Source organism: Amblyomma mixtum, chromosome 8 (genome assembly GCF_055824585.1).
Source record: "Amblyomma mixtum isolate Tamu chromosome 8, ASM5582458v1, whole genome shotgun sequence".
NCBI classification, from domain to species: Eukaryota; Metazoa; Arthropoda; class Arachnida; order Ixodida; family Ixodidae; genus Amblyomma; species Amblyomma mixtum.
The window spans coordinates 42,518,938-42,527,837 of NC_143019.1; positions in this window are offsets into that span (position 1 = coordinate 42,518,938).

Genomic DNA, 8,900 nt, shown 5'->3' on the forward strand with positions numbered 1-8,900 from the left:
AGGTCGGTGGCGTAGTAAGACCAAGGAACGGCTGGCGAGGAAGGCCACGTGGCAGCGCGAGCGGCGCCGGCCACAACGCGTGGAGGACGGGCCTTCAACTTTCGGAGTTGCCGTCTTGGACGGTGTTCGCGCTAAGAGGCCCGCGCTTTGCGAGAACGAAGGATGTAGGTAGTAGCTGCGGCCGCAGCCGCCCAGACACCGGCTCTCGACGAATAACTAAGCCATTGCCTACTTTGGTCACTTTTTAGTTTTATCGAGAAGCAGAAAAGTTCTCAAGATCGCATAGAGTAAAGCTGAAATTTGGGCGAGTTGGAAAGTATTCCTTTAAGGTGGAACAGCGCAACAAAGACGGGACACACGCATGTCTTCTGTGTGTCCCGCCTTTGTTGCGCTGTTCCCCCTAAGGTGAATTCTCGAAATGAAGCTTAGATGCTGGTTATGTCGAGGTAGGAGACACAGGAACAGAGCTCAGTTCAGCAAGTTTACCAGTCAGTTTACCACTATTGATCAATGTAAGTCGGAAAATGACAATCCTGTTGCCCTAATCAAGCTCTCAAATGCGTTTTAGGCGAGTTAAGGTTTGCGGCTGGCACTGAGATTGCTGGGGCTGGCACTTAGATTGCTGGTAAGAACAGGATCGGATTCACCTGCGCACTGCTTCGTCAAGCCGTTTTTACAGCGATTTCTGCCCGATGCAAAGTTATGGTTAAAGTACTGTGCGAAGTTTTTTTCAGGAGTCCGCGATGCATTCGTGGGGCTGTGTGCGTATGCACTCGTGATGCGTCATGGTGTTCCAGTAGTCGTAGTGCTTTTTTCTATTTCGTGGAATGTGAAAGTACCGTATAAAGGGGTGGAAATGTGGAATAATTCTTGAGATTTTGTAGAGATCAGTCTTTGACCAAACGTAATATTGCCTTTTAGGCAACGAGCCATTTATGCTGAAATATCACTGACGTACTACTCGCTATTTCTAATAATAAAAAAACACAACTATTCTACACACCAGTCAACGTGTTCAGGCCAGTTTTGAGAAAATAGCGAGAGCGCGAAGCAGGATAGGCGTTCAGAACGCAAAATTTATGAATAAAGAAATCAATGCTGTTTCAACACGCCTAAAAATCGTCTTAAAGGTCAAACTTCCATTCAATCCATTCCATCTTAATCCAAATCCATTCAATCCTGATGTTCCGCACTGAAAATATTTGTTCTGCCCTTTCTCACGGAACATATGCGTTTGTTACAGCTCTCTTTATGAGAACGACATAGCTCGCTCGTGCTGCAGAGCTTTCTCGGCTGTAAACCACCGAATACTTCATTATATTTACATGTTTATTTTGATTAAATAGAACGCGCTTGGTTATTTTTAAACAAGGAGTGTGATGAAATACTGCAAATGCTCTGGGACACCGAACACCTAGCGAGATGTCACGAAAATCAAGAGGACAAAATAATGTTCCAAATGTAGGGGTGCGTTTATTAGGAATCCTCAAGAGACCGAACCGCCGTGTATGATCTGTCAGCGTAGACAGGCGTTGTTGTTGCTGTTGTTGTTGTTGTTGCCTACACACCGTAGGCTCAACAGTATTACGGAGCCGGACGCATTCCCCATGAACATACCATCGGAGCTTTTATTTCAGGTTGCAAAGGCGCGTTACATCACCCTTGTTGACACGCTGAGGGGATATTGGCAGATACCATTAGATGACGAGTCCCCAAGCTCTTACAGCATTCGTAACGCCGGTCGGGCAATACGCGTAGAAAGTAATGGCTTTTGGGCTCCGGAATGCCAAGCACCAAGAGAGCGGGGCAACTTCGTCGTCGTCAGGCGCAGCGTAGTGTCTGCTTTCTCTTGAAGATTCTCTTCCCCAGCATTCTGCTATTTCTATTTATTACTTAATTTATTTATTTTCCTTAGAAAACAAAACCAAACAAACGAAAAAAACCTCAAAAACTCTCTATGCACCCCTCTTCTTGGCCGATCCCCCTGTGTGGGTATGCGCCATTCTATGAGGTGAACAACAACAACAACTTCGTCGTCGTCAGGTGCAGCGTAGTGTCGGCGCATGGCGGTAGCGGAACCCGTCACAGTTGACACACTACACAAACAATGAAAACGTTGTCCGGAGATGTAGAAACACGTACTAGATCGCTATATGCACAAAAATGTTCTGCTGGAGAATTGGGGAAATTGGCAGTCAAGCACGTTTTCATTGTCACCTGGTGAACCGGTGGTACCGGGTTCGAACCTTGTACAAGGAAGAATTTTTGACTGCGAAGTTCTCGTAGAAGCTGAATGCGCTTCAGTGGAAGCATTAAGTAATTACTCCCTTATCACCAGCAAGTTTTCGAACTCGAACGTTCGAGTCACAAGCGCTGCGGAGCCGCTACCGCCACCCCACTCATGCAGTTACTGCACCGTTTCACAGCGCATCATCTAGTGCGACTTGCACCGCAACCCCCGGAATATCTAGTGACTGCTCTGGTTAATATATATGAACTCAGTAAGTGAGACGGTGGAAAGTTACTGCTGGGGCGCCTAATGCCGATTAAAGCGCCAAATAAACTAGGCTGTCGTGCATACGCCACCTCGAAGAGCTACAACAAAGATGGTGTTTAGCTGTTTCCGGAAAACGCACGCGTGCGCGGTGGGCTTGGTGAAATCGGTCCATTCTGTCGCTTTTGCATATTATGTGCAAATGATTCTTTACGTACCACGTAATAACAGGCTATCATGTAATAGCCTGGCCGTGGCGGTCGAATTTCGATGGAGGCGAAGTTCTAGGGGCTCGTGTACTGTGCGATGTCAGTGCACTTTAAATAACCCAAGGGGGTCGGAATTTTCGGAGCCCTTCACTACGGCGTCCCTCATAGCCTGAGTCGCTTTGGGACGTTAAAGCTCATAAACCAGCCAACCAGCTTAGATATCCCTCCAGCGCTAGTACTCACCTCCATTGCCTAGATTCTGCCTATACCCCATCCTGCATCCCCCCCCCCCTCCTGGCGGGTTGCTCAAAACCCAGTGGACAGTCTGCCACCGGCCATGGTGGGCAGGTTGTGATGAAGTCACATGGTCACGTCACCTCTCTTGTCAAATTAGGATAAGCCATCAGACCAGTTTGGAATGACGTCACAACCATGTGACCTCTCTCAGCCTGCGGCGATTTGGCTCTTGTCGTGAACGCTGATGCTACTGAATTAAATGGCTATCAAATACCATGAGGGCCATGTACACTTTATTACCGTTGATACTCACCTCAGCGCACCCTATATATTTCTGAACTCATGAGCTCAGCTTATGATTGGGTTATAGAGCGCCCCAAGGAGTCAAACTTCGTAAAACAGAATTCATCGAAAGTGCACTGCGCAGGCACACGCGACCAATTCTTGTGCCGCTTCCGAAACCGCGAGAGGGTATGACATGTTGCGTCCTTCAGTGGCAATAAATCGATCTTGTTGACCCTTGCCGCGCTTTCCTAACTTTTGGCACACCGAGCTCCAGCAAAATCACGTCTACGTCCAGGTTCCTGACCTCGGATCGCCACCAACCGTTCTACAGGAGCGCTACTTCATCGCCTGTACGCCTGGTAACCAAAATTCCAAGCGTTCTGCGCCGTTGTTTTCGCACCTGCTTTTAAATGTTTTGAGGTGGTGATTGTGATGTATCTGACCTAGTGTGCGCTCGTTTAGGCCACTTGGCTCAAATCAAATCAAATCAAATCAAATTTATTCATTTTCATTTAGTACATGAGTTTTCCCGTCCAACCTAAGCACAGCGTGCTTGTTGGTTGTTCAGGCAGTACAGTGAATCACCGAATGTGTACAAAAAATTATGCACAAAACAATAAATTTGAGAACACTAATGCATGCATATTATACAAAAATTATGTATGCATATTGAGCAAATAGGAATGCAACTCGAGAAAAACGAAAACAAACATGAACAGACGTCATCACAACTTGAAATGAGCCATCTAAACAACTGAACAAATCTAAAAATATCTAAACAACTCTAAAATCTGAAGCAAAAGGGAAAGTAGATTATAACATGTAAGAGGCCATCAGTGATTTATCTGCAAGGATATGCACCATTTTCTTATTGCTTTAGTCATTTTACGTTTTGTTTTGAAATTGTAAAATTCTTCACCAAGTGTATTGAATACCTGTGGCACGTAATATCTCCGTATCTTTTTCCCATAATGCGTGAAGCAGCGCGGCTTAATATAAGCTTCTGTCTTTCTTAAGGCAGCGTTTTTCTTGACGGGTATTTTGAAAGCATTTGTAAAGTAATGACGTGTGAGCACTGTGTAATAAAATAGTTCCCGCATTTCCAGTACACCTAGTATACTGTATTTTTCCTCCTTATCAACCTCCTGCAGCATAGTACCATAAGTTATACTGTTTACAATTCTTTTAATTATGCGATTTATGGATCCCATTTTGTGATCAGAGCAGGTGCCATATAATGTAATGCCGTAGGTTATAATAGATTCAGCTAGTGCCTTGAATATGACGCGCCTTAAGTGCATCGAAGTCTTACCTCTGAGGTTGTACATCATCGCGGACACGGCTCTAAGCCTGTTACATATATACTGCACATGATTAGTCCATGCCATATGCTCATCAAATATTATTCCGAGATATTTTACTGAAGGTTCAAATGGTATGACATTACATGTGCACGAATCACAATGCGAGCCATGTAAAAAAAGTGACTCATTTAGGAGTACTCGCTTGTGCGGGTTTCTAAAACAGAGAAGTTTCGTTTTTTGCTGGTTTAAATAAATTGAGTTTTGAGCAAGCCAGTCTATTACCTTGCATATATCCTGCTGAAAGCTTTTGCTTGCAAAATGAAGATCAGTGAATTCTAGTGCTAGTGCTGTGTCGTCTGCATACTGAAAGATTCTCGACGTTAATTTCAAAAAACCGAGTTCAGAGACGTACATATTGAATAGTAATGGGCCCAGTGTACTTCCTTGTGGAACACCAAATTTGATCGCCCTAAATTCACTGTATTTATCATCAATTCTAACGCACTGTGCTCTGTCTGTGAAATAGTCCTGAAAGAATTGATGAAATCGTCCCCGGAAACCCATGTTTTCTAACTTTTGCAACATTAATGCGTGATCAATAGTGTCAAAGGCTTTCGATAGGTCTAAAAATAGTGCTAATGTAAGATGATTGTTTTCAATGGCGGTGTTAACGTAATCCGAGAATTCTTCTAAGAGCGTAGTTGTGTTCCGGTCCTTTGTAAAGCCGTATTGTGCCGGGTTATTTAAAGAAAACTTCTCGCAAAAAGACTGCATAACTAATCCCACGTGTTTTTCCAAAATATGCCCAAGAGCAGATATAATAGAAATCGGTCTGTAGTTTGCGCAGTCATTTCTTTTTCCGCTTTTATACACAGGCCTCACTATCGATATTTTCAATTGTCTGGGCATTATTCCGGTTTCTAATATGCCGTTTAGTATTTTGAGGATCACACCGTTTAATATGTTAAAGTTGCAGTACAGATCGCGCACACGGATCTTATCAAAACCTGGCGGCTTGAACATCTTCATTCTACGTATGATGTTCCACAACTCAGTCTCTGTTAACTCGGGAAGGTACGCTGTTTGTGCGCATGTAAGTATTGGCTTGTATTCTAGACGTTTTGTTCCATGAGCGACGCGCAGCTTATCTGTTGCATGAATGAATGTGTCGTTAAACAGTTCACACAATGACTGTGTTTCTTCCTTCGGAAAGTTTTTTTCGATCGTCTCCTCAATCGTAGACTGTTTGACCCGGCCCATTAAACTGTTTGCTAATTTCCATGTCTTTTTTCCGTCGTTCTTGTTCAGTGCAAACTGCTGGGATAGGTATCTTCTTTTAGCCAGTCGCGTTTTGGCTGTTACAAGATTTCGCAATGTGCGAAATTGCTGTCTAAGTGCAGTGTTTTCAGGGTCCTTCCTACAGTTTTGCCAGGCTTTATCCTTTAAGTAACACAACTCCATAATTTCCTGCGTTATCCAGTGGTTGTCTGGTTTTCGTTGTTTAATTTTGACAGATTTGTATGATGTCGAGTATATTAAGTGCAACTTTGCAAGAAATGTATTATACAAAGTCATGTGATCCAGAGATAACATCGCATCCCAGTTTGTTTGCTGAATTGCATTGTCTACACTCCTGTCGTCTAAAATTTTCCTAGCTATAGGTCTTATGTTCGCACTACCTTCGTAGTTGGAAGTTTCTGTCATGGTTACTAGTGCCACAAAGTAGTGATCTGCGAGTTTCAGCTTAATTACTCCTGAAGAGCAGTGTTTGTCTGCCATGCGAACAACTATATGGTCGATGCACGATGTCGTTATCTTGGAACCTAAAAATTCCTCTCTAGTACATTTATTAATAAGGTTAGCTAAGCCAAACTCTGCCAGTAGATCAAGATAGTCTCTGACTACCCTCTTTGACTCTTGCATTATATCTATATTTAGATCTCCGGCTAAAATAAAATGCTGTTGAGGCACACTCAAATAAACATATCATATCATATCATATCATATCATATCATATCATATCATATCATATCATATCATATCATATCATATCATATCATATCATATCATATCTAAGATAGCCTGTAAGGAGCCGTTCCCTATCTGCAGACATTCAAGCTTCACTGCATCGCGCTCCTGCTCAGCGAAATACCGAAAGGCGCTTTAGCAACGAAGGAAGAAAGGAAGTGTCTTCTCGACAAGTGACGAGTGCGAACAGCGTCATAATGTCAGCAGTAAGGTGAGAGCCGGCTCTCTCGTCAGATCACGATCGCGAAACCAACGAAAGCAAGCGGTGGCAAAACTGACCATCGGTTACTCCAGCTCCCTAGCACGACATTCAGCGATAGCTATTAGGAGAGTTGTAACACTGCCGTACGAGCTAAGGCAGTAAAAACGTTATGATGATTGAAGATGGGATTTATTGATTATAAAATTGGTAAAGACACCACACATACTACCGCCCTCAGTATGAACTACACCGCGCGAACGCGTGGCCGGACGATCTGCACCGTCCAGTGTGTCTACAGTGGCGCCGAACGTGCCGTGTTTCCGAGTTATCTGGACCGAGTGTAGCTGTTCTTGCAAGCACGCATCATCTCCACTTGTTTGCTTTCACCTTCATCCTCGCTTAGTCTTGTTGTGATATCAGTTTCGAAAATGATAACGGTCGCCGTCGATTGACACCCAAACTTCATGCTCTGGCCCGTCTCGATTCACACAGTCGGTAATATTTAGTATGCCAATTTGTGCTTCATCATGTTACTGAACGGAGAATGCTGGACTGAAGCGCCGCAGACTAATATGCGTGACAATGGCTGCTTGTAGTGAGCAGAATAAACAACAATACGTTTGTTAGCTCGCAGCATGTCCCGAGTGCCCAATACTGCTGAAATCATGTCTGAAGCAATCGCATAGCCCTTCTTGCACGAAAGAAGCGCTCATTCCTTGATAAGTTTCGCACGCCGTGTCTGGGCGGCGGCAAAAACGCTGTATCGTCTTGCAGTTTCTTCAGCGAAAACAAAACGAACAAGAAAAAAATGACAGCAATGTCAATCAGATAAGAGGGGCCGAGGGGTTCCAGCGCGCATGCTTGAACAGCCAAACTTTTTTTCGATAACTCGGAAGCACGTCATGATCGGCGTCACTGTACAACTTTTCAGAGCGCGTGGCCATGCGCATGCGCTGTTTAGCTCATACCGAGCGTGATGGCATACATCGAGCACCTAAGGCAGATCTGGCAAGAACTACGAGTGGATACGGGCAGCTCCAACGAGCGACTCGTGCGCTGGTGACCAGCGAGGATCAAGCGCGGCTGGCGGTGCGTCTTTCGTCTTCCTTACAATGCGCGCTGTAAACGCCGCAGCGGATGCTCTAGCCGACGGCGCTACAACGGAAGAACGAGCTACGAGGAGCAAAGGCTACAAAAGATGCAACGGAAACGCGTCCAGTTGGTACGTATGCTTCTCTTTTACTTTTTCTGTGCGCGCCATTGTACACATTGTACTAGCGTAAGTGCCACGACGCAAGAAAAAAACATGTCATTCAAAGCTTCAAAAACACGCCACGTTTGAATTGCAGTAAAACAATAGCCATTCCTTCAGCGAAGCAGGGAATAACGAACTATACCTTCATATTTTGCTGAAAGAATCACTAATGCCAGCAGGAAAGAAGAGAGGTCAAACTGTACCCATAAATAACACGCGAGCCAGCACTGACGTACTAAGATCGCCTAAAGGCCATAATGCAACAGTTAAGCAACACTTCAAACAAAGCGAACAAGTTCATTGCGGTTTGAAGACGCTGTGCGCGCTGTGTGGTCGAACGGCACTGAAAACCTATGTAAAATAAAACTGCGATGAATCGTTACAAGTACTCTGTAGTCTCTAGAAGCAGTAGCATCGTGTCAAACATTTACACAAACATAAATGCATAGCTTCCGAAATCGGTGGTATACGTGCTTTAAGCGTGCAGGCGTCAATACTATGAACCGGAGATAATGAACTGGCCAGCAACCTAACACCTCTGAGGAACGAGAATAACAATACCATCAATATCAGGGAGGTAATTCCAGGAAGGTCATGTGATCAACAGAAATGGTAAGCACAAAGATGCAGTCAAAGCATAAAAGAAACGATGTGCGTGATTAACGAACAGTGGTAATTCGGCACATCTCAAGCGACCAAGATAAAATCATAAACAGCAATGAGAAATCAGAAGCGCAGTTCCGGAGAGTCAGACATGAAAAATAAGAGCACAGTTCATATTAGCTACTTTTCACAATATAACACATGGTAAAACATCGAGAATATTTGTAGAAAATAAAAGACACACGACACACGCCCTCTCCGCGAACGGTCTCGCTAATGCAGC